This window comes from Bombina bombina, chromosome 5 (assembly GCF_027579735.1).
Source record: "Bombina bombina isolate aBomBom1 chromosome 5, aBomBom1.pri, whole genome shotgun sequence".
Taxonomy (NCBI): Eukaryota; Metazoa; Chordata; class Amphibia; order Anura; family Bombinatoridae; genus Bombina; species Bombina bombina.
The window spans coordinates 1055679411-1055692551 of record NC_069503.1 but is presented as its reverse complement, the minus strand read 5'-3'; the positions used below and the strand labels follow the sequence as shown (position 1 = coordinate 1055692551).

Genomic DNA, 13141 nt, shown 5'->3' with positions numbered 1-13141 from the left:
ACGTCCCTTTAATACATGTGTGAAAAATATGTAATGTGTTGTATGGTGTATAACTCAAAAAATGAAGAGACCAATTTTAAACATACTTTTTATTAACTTTCTAAATAACAAACGAAAAAACAAACATAAGATATTAATGTGGATGATAAAATGGTCCACCACGTGTTTTAACCCCAGAATAAAATGCCCTTCCCTCCCACCTTCTTTCTCTGAACATTATAGCACGCTGTTCTTTTTGATTTTCAATGACTCTGGTTAAAAGTCTTCTTACTTTTTGATTGTGAAGTTTATTTTGTCGAAAATTGTGAAGCATAGAGTCTTTTAAAACGGTGAGATTGGTGTTTATATTCTCTAGCAAAACACACATTTTATCAAATGTATTCTCTTCCCTTTTTCCTGTTAGAAATAAAACAAATATCATATTAAACTACATTAACAATTTAATTGCACTAAGCACATATTTAAAGAAAAAAAGAAAAAAGGAATTGATAGTTCATGTGTTAAAAATAAAAACTGTGACAACAATGTAATTTTATTTTTACATTTAAATAAAAAATGCACACACATAAGTGACATTCTTTATTAACATGCAAATTAACATGGTAAGGTATAAATGAATACATACCTTGTTCATGTGGTTGAGAATCTTCTCCATTGGCAGCATCAACCACATTTGCACTAATTGCATTTTCATCATCTTAAAAAATAAGAAAATGAAATTAGTTAGAAACATATTTATATATTATTTTCTATATTACAAGTAGTGAAAATAAAATATTGTGCATCCATTAATGTATAACAAATCCCTTTTATGGATGCATAATTAATAACCATCCATTACAAGTGCTTTTAACATTATTTACAAATCAGAAGCAGGTTTTTGGGGTTAAACTTTGCAGATGTAAGGAGATATCCTAACATGTTATAGATCAGGGGATTTACATATTGGACTATAGGGAACTTTGTCATCTAAAAAAATAAATATATATATTCAAAAATTACAATGCTTAAAGGGACACTGAACACACTCATAGAACATGCAATTTTAAGCAAATTTCTAATTTACTCCTATTATCAAATTTTAATTATATTCTTGCTATCTTGATTTGAAAAAGAAGGCTTGTAAGCTAAGGAGCCAGCAAACATTTTGGACAGCAGTTGTTTATTTGTGCGTGAACTTATCCAACAATCAAATAGAACAACCCAGGATTATTGACAAAAATGTGCTAACTACTAACAACTAAACCTACATTATTGCTTTTCGAATAAAGATAGCAAGAGAATGTATAACATTTGATAATAGGAGTAAACTAGAAAGTTGATTTTAATTGCATGCTGTATCTTATTCACAAAATAAAGAATGTGGGTTCATTGTCACTTTAAATTGATGTTTAAATTTACATGCTAAATGATTATAAAATAAAAATATACACATATATACCGGTAATGATGATTTCAATATTTTGAATTTCTGGAATTTCAAATTGTTCACTTCCATGTGCTGCCTCAGTGCTTTCAGCAAGTAATGCTGGTGATCGTGATGTAGTAACTTCTTGCACTAAATTAAAATAAACTTGATGTAATTTTTTATAAGGAACATGATATGTTAACTAAATAAATTAAAAAAATAAAAAATTACCTTCATCCACATCCTCAGAATTATTTTGCTGTGAAACATCACTTTATGGGCCAACAGAGACATCTACATGTTCTTCACACAAGGGAGAAGTCTGGGAAGATGATGCTGAAGTCGAGTGTTGCTCAATGTCCACATTAGGGTTTACAGACATTAAAAGTTTAATAAATATTCTTTCATATTTTAAAAATCGCCTCCTCCTCTTATTCTTTCTTTGAAGTTTCCTTTTAATGTCTGCAACCCTTTTGCGACATTGAGCCAAAGTCTTTATATGTGTGGCATTTAAATTAACCATTTCAGCAATATCTTCCCAGATTGCATCCCTTGTCTTTAAACTAGTGTCACGCCTCTGTGGTCCAAAAAGCATCTCATAGTTTGGCTCCAGAGCAGATACAAGGATTTCGTTCTCCACAACTGTAAACCTCTCAGCAACCATTTTCAAATATCTCATCAACTGCCTCAGATAATAAAATATGATAGCTATATAAATATACATGTAACCAGAGTAAAATGTAAAATACGCTGTGATTGGAGAATATTAAGGAAGTACTCTTAAATATGCGTACATAAATGTATTGCAAGGTATTAGGGTAACAGAAATAATATAACAGTAAATATGATTGGTTAACAAATATTGCACATTGAACATTTTTTAAAACATAAACGCAATTTCGTAATAATACAAATGAGTGAAAATATCTAAATAAAGAGCGTAAAAATATTTATTGTACGATTTCAATAAAAAGAATAACAAAATATAACCAGAACAGTAAAAGCAGAATTCATTGCAAAGGAGAGTTTCATTGCAAAGGAGAGGGCGTAAGATGGGCATTCCATGGGCGTTCCATGGGCGTAACCTGAGTAAATCTTGCAAGTTTCGCAGATATGTTACAATGATATAAAAACATACGCCATACGAATCCCACATTCAACACACATACATATCTGGCCACCCATCCTTTGGCGAAATAACATGAATAACTTAATTTACAATATTTATTTCATTTTAAAAATAATACGATATAACGTATTTAGACAATATACTATAACTGTAGTTTTACGTTTTGAAATATGCAAACGCAAACTGAAATAAAGTGAATCATTAAAATTACGAAGCGACGCAATGATATTTGGAAACCCATTTCGAAGTTCGTGAAATGATATAAGGAGGCGAAGTCTATAGTTTACTATGGACAGCTTATCGCGTAACGTATTGTTTACAAAGGACTGCCCAGTTTATACGATCATTACGCAAGGCGTAAAATTTGCGAGAGTTGCGAGTCAGAAATACACATTTCTCGCCGCCAATGATGAACCCAATCATCGAGGCCTAAGTCATGTTTTGCAAAGGGGTCAAATACTTATTTCAAATCAATTTATAACTTTTTTGAAATGCGTTTTTTCTGGATTTTTTGTTATTCTGTCGCTCAATGTTCAAATAAACCTACCATTAAAATTATAGACTGATCATTTCTTTGTCAGTGGGCAAATTTACAAAATCAGCAGGGGATCAAATATTTTTATCCCTCACTGTATATATTAATTATGACCTGAAAGGGACATTCAATATTTTGATATTTTACTTTAAAATGAATAATGCTTAATAAAAAAATAATAATAATAATAATAATATACATTCTTTCTGTAACTTAACTCTAAAAATTGCTGTTTTTTTTCAAATACTATTAGAACTGGAAGTGCATACTTGATTAGGGCAGTAGATTATTTATATCAGTCCCTAGACTTTGAAGAGGAGATATGATAAATGATATGTCTAGAAACTGAAAACAATACACATGTTAACAGAATAACAGTACATAGTAAATATACTATATGCATATATAAACAAAGTCTGTTTTACATCCCTATAAAATATATTGCTTAATGGTCAAAAGGGACAAATGTGATATGGTATGAACCTAAAAACAAAATAAGGAATAAAGAAAAGTACATGAGGAGAAGTATGATTTGAAGTTTGAAGATAGCTTGCACGGTCACTAGTATACAGGAAGGGCGACTGATGCACCCCTCTCCAAGGATACCAAGCAAATTTAAGCAAAATTGATAATAGGAATAAAATTGAAATTTGTTTAAAATTGTGTTATATCTGAATAAATAAAGAAATTAATTAATTTGGTTTCATATCCCTTTAACTGTTTCCACTCCAGCCCTGAGAGGCTGGAGTGTATTTCATGGAATGCATTACCCCGATATTCCTAAATGCTACACAATGATAGTTTGATTTGTTAAGGAGCTTCTTTATATCCCTCCCTAATTAGCCATGGGAAAAGAAGTAAAATAAGCAAGTGTACATTTAGTTCTTATTGTTGTGAATAATTTCTAATGGAAACAAAAACAAAGAAATTACTTTAATGTCTCTTTTAACATGTGTTATGACAATTCTGATCATATTAAAAATAAAAAAGTAAATAAAAATATGTGTGATGCTGTTTGCTTGTCTCCGTAGCACTAGCTACTACTTTAACTTTATTTACATTTAAATGGCTAATTCTTTGGTCAATATGGGATGAAACAAAAGATTTTGCTTTGCTTTTAGTCTAAAATATTTTTTTTTCTCTGTGCTCATGTCTATTAAACAACTGACATATATGTTGATATTTATACTGGAAGTGCTAAATTAGGCTTCCTTCTCAGCCTCCCAGCTTTCTGGCTTTTGGTATACAGCTTTCTCCCAACGGATCTTCTAAAGCGAAATATATCAACAACCAATTAAGTTAAAGGGTAAAAGCAATTTATTATTTGAACAACATAAAATCTGCTTCAATGCATTTCTTACCCTAAAAAGAAATTGAACCACTAAATACATTTTTTAAACAGAATATTGAGGTTATTCCCTGTCTCTCTCTTCATGGATGCTTATGTTGAATTCTGGCTTTCACTATATTACACTGCTGATGTGTTTGCGCATGTGCAGCAACTCTCAGATTCCTGCGGTGTAACCTAGGTTTAATATCCATTTAAAACATTTTCACTGGCTTTTTTAGGGCATCTGTTTGGAAAAAGCTGTGTGCTGGATATCAGGATGCTGTGACTGTGATTTTGCCATCAACTGAAAAGTAATAAGTATAGAATATAAAAATGATTATCAGTTTATTCATAGGTTACATATTAACATTAAAGATACTTAAAAATACTAAAAGGAAATGCTTTAATCTGTAAAAATAGTTTATTCTTGTGCTGTTGCTGTGTGTTTTAAGTCCTGCAAACTAGTTAAACATTTAGTTAAAGGGACACTAAACCCAATGTTTGTCATATATCAAATAGAGCAGCAATTTTAAGCAACTTTCTAATTTACTCCTATTATAATTTTGTCATTGTTCTCTTGCTATCTTTATTTAAAAAGCAGGAATTTAAAGCTTAGGAGCCGGGTCATTTTAGGTTCAGCACCCTGGATAGCGCTTGCTTATTGGTCGCTACATTTACCAAACTAATAAACAAGCATAACCCTAGTTCTGAACCAAAAATGGGCCAGCTCCTAAGCTTTACATTCCTGCTTTTTAAATAAAGATAGCAAGAGAACAAAGAAAAATTGATAATAGGAGTAAATTAGAAAGTTGCTTAAAATTTCAAGCTCTATCTGAATCATTCAAGAAAACATTTAGGTTTAGTAGTGCTTTAACCCCTTAATGACAGAGGACGTACCAGGTACGTCATAGGAAAAAACTCCCTTAATGACAATTGACGTACCTGGTACGTCCTCTGTTGTCTGAAGTGCTGGAAGCGATCATGATCGCTTCCAGCTGCTTCCAAGGGATTGTAGTGATGCCTCAATATTGAGGCATCACTGCAATCTCCTATTTTACATACCGATGCCGAAAGGGCCACTCTGTGGCCCTCTCTGCATTGGCCATTGATGCCCACAAATTCGTTGGTGGGTGGGAGCAGCTATTGGCTATATTTGAATGCTGATTGCCAAACCGATCTGACATTGTCGGTGGCTGCTCTTACCGGAGGGGCGATTGCGGCCGGGGGGGGGGCGTGGCGGCTGGTGCGCGCACGTGCGCGCGCACGCAAAATATACAGGCAAGTGAAAGGGAAAAAAGACCGATGTAGATGCAGGGGGATCTTCATTCTTTAGTAAGGGATCTGGGAGGGGGAGGGATGTAGGTCATTTAGGGGGGCCAGCTACACTACAGAAAACAAGTTTTACATATAAAAAAGTAAAAAAAAACTATTTTGGGGGGCAAATTGGGTACTGGCAGACAGCTGCCAGTACCCAAGATGGCGGCAAATAGGTAGAGGGGGAGGGTTAGAGAGATGTATTGGGGGGGGATCAGGGAGGTTGTGGGGTAAGGGGGGATCCATCACTGCAGACTGTATGAAAAAAATAAAAAATAATAATAAATTATTTTTATTTCAGTACTGGCAGACTTTCTGCCAGTACTTAAGATGGCGGTGACAATTGTGAGGTGGGGGAGGGAAGAGAGCTGTTTGAGGGGGGTCAGGGGGGGATCAGGGGGAGGGATGTGTCAGGTGGGAGGCTGATCTCTACACTAAAGCTAAAAATTAACCCTACAAGCTACCTAATTAACCCCTTAACTGCTGGGCATATTACAAGTGTGGTGCGCAGCAATATTTAACGGCCTTATTATTACCAAAAAGCAACGCCAAAGCCATATATGTCTGCTATTTCTGAACAAAGGGGATCCAAGAGAAGCATTTACAACCATTTGTGCCATAATTGCACAAGCTGTTTGTAAATAATTTCAGTGAGAAACCTAAAATTGTGAAAAATTTAAGTTTTTTTTTTATTTGATCGTATTTGGCGATGAAATGGTGGCATGAAATATTCCAAAATGGGCCTAGATCAATGCTTTGGGATGTCTTCTAAATATAAATATATACATGTCAAGGGATATTCAGGGATTCCTGAAAGATATCAGTGTTCTAATGTAACTAGCGCTAATTTTGAAAAAAAGTGGTTTGGAAATAGCAAAGTGCTACTTGTATTTATGGCCCTATAACTTGCAAAAAAAGCAAAGAAGATGTAAACATTGGGTATTTCTAAACTCGGGACAAAATTTAGAAACTATTTAGAATGGGTGTTTTTTGGTGGTTGTAGATGTGTAACAGATTTTGGGGGTCAAAGTTAGAAAAAGTGTGTTTTTTTCAATGTTTTCCTCATATTTTATATTTTTTTTTATAGTAAATTATAAGATTTGATTAAAATAATGGTATCTTTAGAAAGACCATTTAATGGCGAGAAAAACGGTATATAATATGTGTGGGTACAGCAAATGAGTAAGAGGAAAATTACATCTAAACACAAACACTGCAGAAATGTAAAAATAGCCATTGTCATTAAGGGTAAGAAAATTGAAAAATGGTCCGGTCATTAAGGGGTTAAAATTACCTCCAGAGCAGCAAAGACCTATTGGGAACTAGCTGAACACATCTAGGGCCTGATATTCGAAACCTTGCCAGCATGGAGAGAAATCACACAAATCTTGTATTGTAATGTAGGAGTCTCTGTTTCACATAACAAATACTACATAGCAACATAAAAATTTCTCAACATAAAATTTGTGTTTCAAAATTTGTTTTAAGGTCCTCGTCGTACCAACAAGACTTCTTATAATATCTTGCCTGAGTAACAAGGTTTTTAATATCAGGCCCCTAGTAAGCCAATGAAACAAGGCATATGTATGTAGCTAACAATAACCAGTAAGTTCTCTTTAGTGTATCGCTACCTAGGTATGTTTTTCACCAAAGATACCCAAAGAAAAGTAAGTGTAGAGCCAAATAGTCTTGAAGCGTTATAAGGGTTAAGGCTGTCAGGGAGAGTGAAGATAGAGGTGAGTTCTTGTGTAAGTTGCAACAATGTTGAAGGGCAGGGAGTGGCTTACCTTTCTTATGCTGGTGTCTGCACTTCCTGTGCCTCTTTGATCCTGAACAAGAAGCTGACAAGTTGATCCTCCTTCTCTCCATCTTCAATTCTTCTGTCCATCATGAGACATTCCAGACGTTCTTCTGCTCCGCCCCCTGAGATTTAGAGAGGGAAATATACCTTTTACTCGGCGTGGATTACAGGAACAGCAGCTAAGTATCAACAAAGCTGAGGAATTTATTCCTCCCTCTCAAGTCATTGAGGAAAATCCCCCCTCTCCCCCCTCTGTTCAGGGCCCTGTTCTGATTCCTGTATCCACAATTAGGCCCCCTTTACTTATTATGGAGGCACCCCCCTCCATCTACCTTTCTTCCCAGTCCTCCTGTTGTGGTTCCCCAGTCCCAGCCTGATCCTCCTATGGTCCAGGGTGGGGATGCTAACTGAGCATCCACAGTTCCCATGGGCCATAATGACAACCCAGACTTGTCCTTTATGGGTATGTTTGCTGCTCTCCCCCCGCCACGGCAGGTGCTTTAGCATCCCTGTTTTCTTCTTTAGCGGCCACTATTTCCTCTGGCCATTCCATGCAAAATTTGAATAATGCTGCCCAACAAGCTATCCAGCCTCCTTCTGGTTGGATAATTTTGGTGCCATCTTTGTCTCCTCCATGAGGCCTTCTTCCCCTCGGTCACTCCTGTGATTGGCCCATGTACTGTGGCTCCTCCAGTCGCTGGAGGGGCCTGGGGGGGTCTCGCCAAACTTTTGGGCATTATAGAGTGGACGGATCTGTACCACCATTGAGGGTCAATGTGGCGGTAGTGAATGAAGGGCATGTGAGAATGATTACCAGTAGAGAAGGAGTTAATACTGCTATTGCGACAACGGATACTAGCAGACCAGGGGCAATAAATAACCGCAATTCTGACAATACTGTTAATTTTGAATGTTAGCATGCATGGCAATGCTTGTGTTGTGACTGGGCAGAATGTTAATATGCAGGCAGTTGATACTATGAATGTGCACAGCCACATTGTTAATACTCCAAAAGTTCATGCTGCAAATACTACCATGCAGACTTTTTCTATGCATAATGTTGAGACTATTAATGTGCTCAGGCAGAATGTTAGCATCCCAAATGTTAATACTACTATTTCATGCTCGCTGTTTGAGTTCTTTAACACATTGTTGCATTGGGCTGTGGCCAAACTCGTGGGAGGGGAGCTCACTACCTCAATCATTTTCTCTTGGTAGGGGAACAGGGTACTGACAGGTGTATCTGGCTCATGGTAGAAATGAGAGGCCTCATGTCACAACTAGGTGTTCCACTAGCGGAAGATAAAACCCAGGGTCCATGCACTACATTGACCTTCCTAGGTATCTAAATCGACACCTTACAGATGGTTTGCAGGTTACCCATTAATAAGGTACAGAAAATGTTGGTTTCAGTTCTGGCGGCTGTTTCCAAAAAATATGTATCTTTGAGGGACCTTCAATCTCTCCTGGGTTTGTTGAATTTTGCTTGCCGGGTGATCCCCATGGGGACGGTTTTCAACAGGAGGATGGAAAGTCATCTTAAGGGCAACCCCAGGGTGTCGGATAGAATATTTGTTTCATGAGACATGATAGATGACTTGAAAGTTTGGGAAGCATTTTTGATACAATTTAATGGCATCAGTCTGTGGTGATCTAGCCCAATATCTAGTCAGCCAGTCAGTGGTGTGCCGGGCCCTGGCCCTCAGACTGGAGTTCTGCCCCTCTCATCAGGAACCTAACACTGTTGGAATTGTTTCACATTGTCATGGCAGTTGAGCTCTGGGGACAGAGGTTGCGGAACAGATCAGTAGTTTTTTGGACAGACAACTTGAGTGTTGTGCATTCTATTAACAGGATTTCTACATCCTCTGTGACGATAGTACGACTGTTGCAACATTTGGTTTTAAGGTATCTTCAGCTTAATATTCACTTTCAAGCGAGCCATGTCCCAAGGGTCAACAATGATCTAGCAGACTCCCTCTCTAGGTTTGATTGGGTGACTTTTAGGAAGTTAGCGCCACGGGCGGCCAAAGAAGGGCTAATCTGTCCCAGTTTTCTTTGGCAGCTGATGGAACCTGGCTCTCCTTTATTCCCTTATTCTGCTCATCCCTCGCTCCAACAACTTGGTGAACCTACGTTAGGCTTTGGAGAGAGTGGGACCAATTTTGCAGTGTGCGAGGGGTGGAGTCTTCAGTTAGCTCTCAGGTGATGTTGTGTAAGTGGTTGGTGGGCATGCAAGCGGCAGGTTTGCGGAAGGGGGCAGTCCAGTCCCGTCTGGGGGCTTTATCATTTTTCTTTAGACTGTTGGGGACGAGAGACCCCAGAGGGTCCTTTTTCATTAGGCAGGCTCTCAAGGGTTGGAGGTGGTTGCAGGCCCATAGGAGCAACATTAGGGAGCCCATTACCCAGGACCGGCTTGAGAGGCTGGTAGCGGTTTTACCTAACAATTGTAGTTCAGATTTTAAGGTTATGCTTTTGAAGGCAGCCTTTGTCTTGGCATTTGCGGGGGCCCTTCGAATCACAGAACTGGTATCCCCTTCTAAAAAGCATGTGAACAAGGGGGTGCAATTCGATCATGTCAAGATTTCTCCTCCTTTGGTTTTATTTTTTGTCCCCAAATCAAAAATGGACCAAGAAGCCAGGGGACTTGGCTCACTTTTCCTAGTCAAGGGGATGCTTGCTGCCCTTTAGTTACACTATCGGCATACTTACAGTGCAGGCCAGCATGGAGTTGGCAATTTCTAGTGCATGAGAATGGTGCTGCCCTTACTTCTTACCAGTCCAGTAGGATCTTGGCGCAAGCTGTGGAGATGGCTGGCTTTGACCCCACTAGGATAACCCCTCATTCATTTAGGATTGGGGCAGCTACACACGCTGCCATGCAAGGGGCGGCGGCGCATACCATCCTGGAATTGGGGCGGTGGCACTCAAATCGCTATAAATTGTACATTCACCCATTATAAGTAGGCGACCAGTGGATCAGGTAGAACTGTGTTTTTCTGGAACTGGGTTTTTGTTGATGGGACACTTGTTTCTAAGGTTAGCTAATTTCTGCTCTGTTTTTTCTAGGTGCACGCAAGGCTGCCTCGAGAGTATGGATCGTAGGCCATTCTTTCATTCATTGGGCGGCGATCCGTGTCCTCACCAAGGCCGGGGGGCAGAATTTTGGTTTTCCTACATCTAAAGTTTTGATCTGTTGGTTGGTTTTTAGGGGTATGTGTTGGCCCCAGCTTCCCAATGTCCTTACCAATGCCCATAGGTGGTGGGGTAAGCCCCACATTAATGTAATTCACAATATGGGTGCTATCCCTTCTCTAGAGCTAACCAAAATCATTCAATCTGACCTTGGCTGGATTAGGGCATGGATCCCCGGGGTTACCATTGGCTGGTCTATTGTAATAGCCAGACGTCAGTGGCGCTATATGGGGTCTTCTAGTGCAGCTTATAGGGTCAGAAAGAAGTTAAACAGGGATGTGGGGGCTTCCGTCCCTGGACTTTGTGGTACGGCACAATGCCATTACGGCCGACAGGCGGGAGCTCTATAGGCCCGATTGGGTTCACCTAACTGATGCAGGATTAGATTTGTTCTTAGGGGATTTAATGAAGGCTCTCACTCCCTTCCTGTAAGTCAGGTTGGGTGGGTGGCGGCAAGAGAGATGCTATCCCTTTGTGGCAGGTTTGCAGCCAGGAGCGTACGGAGATGGTGAACAGGGGGAGTGATGGCCAGGTTGATGAGGGTGGGACCGATTACTTCAGTTTACTGGAGTGCCCCTCCCTCTAGATAGGTAGGCCAGGAGAACTCGGAACACCCCTAGTAGCATCTCCATCCCGAGTAGAGTGACTCTGCTGTTGCCTAAATCGGGCCACACTCCTCTTCAGTTCTGGGTTTTGTCTTAGCCTCTCATTTGCCGCCATCTGTTTAGTCTGTCGGTTATTTATTATTTATTCCTAAATTAATAGGTTAATAAAGGGGACCAGTGATGGTCCAAATTTTACCCAAAACTAATGTGTCTGTCGTTATTCAAGGTAGGCCCTGTGGGCCGGTTAAACTATATTTAGAGTGTTAAGAGTTATATGTTGCCCCCTCCTTTCCTGGGATTGACATGGTAAACCTTTAATCCCTTATGAAGTACATTTGTTAATAAAAGTAGTATAAAAAGTCTCTTAAAATTGCATGCTCTATTTGAACCAAATTTATTTTTGACTTTTACATCCCTTTAAAAATATAGTTACTATTCTTCGGAAAGTTTTGCAGAGAATTTGATATTGCCTTACTTTAAAATGATGCAAAGTAAAACATAGTAATTATAAGGCTGGTTTGGGAAATTATTAAATGAATTTGCACATCACAGTTAAAAATTATAATGTAGTTCTATATTTCAAAAATAGCTTTAAAGGAATAGTCAAGTCCAAAATAAACTTTCATGATTCAAATAGGACATGTAATTTTAAACAACTTTCCAATTTACTCTTGGTATTTTTAGTTGAACGCTAAACCTAGGTAGGCTCATATGCAAATGTATTAGATTTTGAAGGCCGCCTCTAATCTGAATGAATTTTGACAGTGTTTTACTACTAGAGGACATTAGTTCATTTGTGTCATATAGATAACATTGAGCTCACTAACGTGAAGTTACCTAGGAGTCAGCACTGAAAATGCAAGTCTATCAAAAGAACTGAAATAAGGGGGCAATGTTTTCCTGTTGGGGTGGAGCTATTCACGCTGGTTATAATCCTCCATAGCGGATGCTCGTTTGCAGTCTCCACGTTTTCATCTCCCCCCGCCTTCAGCCCCGAGGCCCTACGCATCCCAAGGGCTTGAGAGGGCAGTGAGCTGAATAATTGCTCCAGCTGTGGAAGTCAAAGAATTGCGGTGTAAACCGCCAAAGTCGCAGGTGGAATACAGATGGCAGTCAAGCCTCAATAGGTACAGCTGATATCGGATTCCGTGTTCAAGCGGATACAAGCCACAGGCACAAGCATCACAATACCCGTTGGTAGAGAGGGGTTGTTAATACTCGGAGGGATCCGGGTTTCACCTCCTGTCTCGTGGGTTGAGAATTTGCCTGCTGGAAGACAGTCCCACATGTGACGAGGTCGTGGCTATTGGTGGACACCAAGGGGGGTAGTTATCAACGTGTCTACTTTACCTGCCTTCGCCGGTTCAATACGCCCGCCTAAGCTCGCCTGCCATCGCCGCCGTGGACCTGCAAAATTTCGCCTGTTATCAAAAAAGCTGTCAAAAAGCCACGCACCAAGTACGGGGTGATGAGCAGCAGACTGTGAGGGTTATCACTCATCCGATCTCGCTGCTCTTCGGCTTCTTGACAGCTTTATTGCTAGCTTGTCACTAAGCACCCACACTAACTACACTGTTCTACCCCCTATACCGGCGCATCCGGAGCCCCCCACAACTCAATAAAGTTATTAACCCCTAAACCGCCGCTCCTAGACCCCGCCGCAACTCTTATAAATGTATTAACCCCTAAACTGCCGCTCCCGGACACCACGCCACCTACATTATACCTAGTAACCCCTATCCTGCCCCCCTATACCGCCGCCCTCTATAATAAAGTTATTAACCCCTATCCTGCTGATCCCGGACCTCGCCCCAACTAAATAAA

General features: G+C 39.3%; 1 long non-coding RNA gene across 1 annotated transcript; it reads right to left on the bottom strand.

Annotated features, from left to right (window-relative positions):
• Nucleotides 1-310: 310 nt before the first annotated feature.
• On the bottom strand, nt 311-1512 carry LOC128659618 (uncharacterized). Its single transcript, XR_008402442.1, has 3 exons — nt 1442-1512; nt 626-697; nt 311-396 (listed from the first exon to the last, which is right to left on the bottom strand). It is a non-coding gene; the product is annotated as an uncharacterized LOC128659618 (long non-coding RNA).
• Between the last annotated feature and the right edge of the window lie 11629 nt (nt 1513-13141).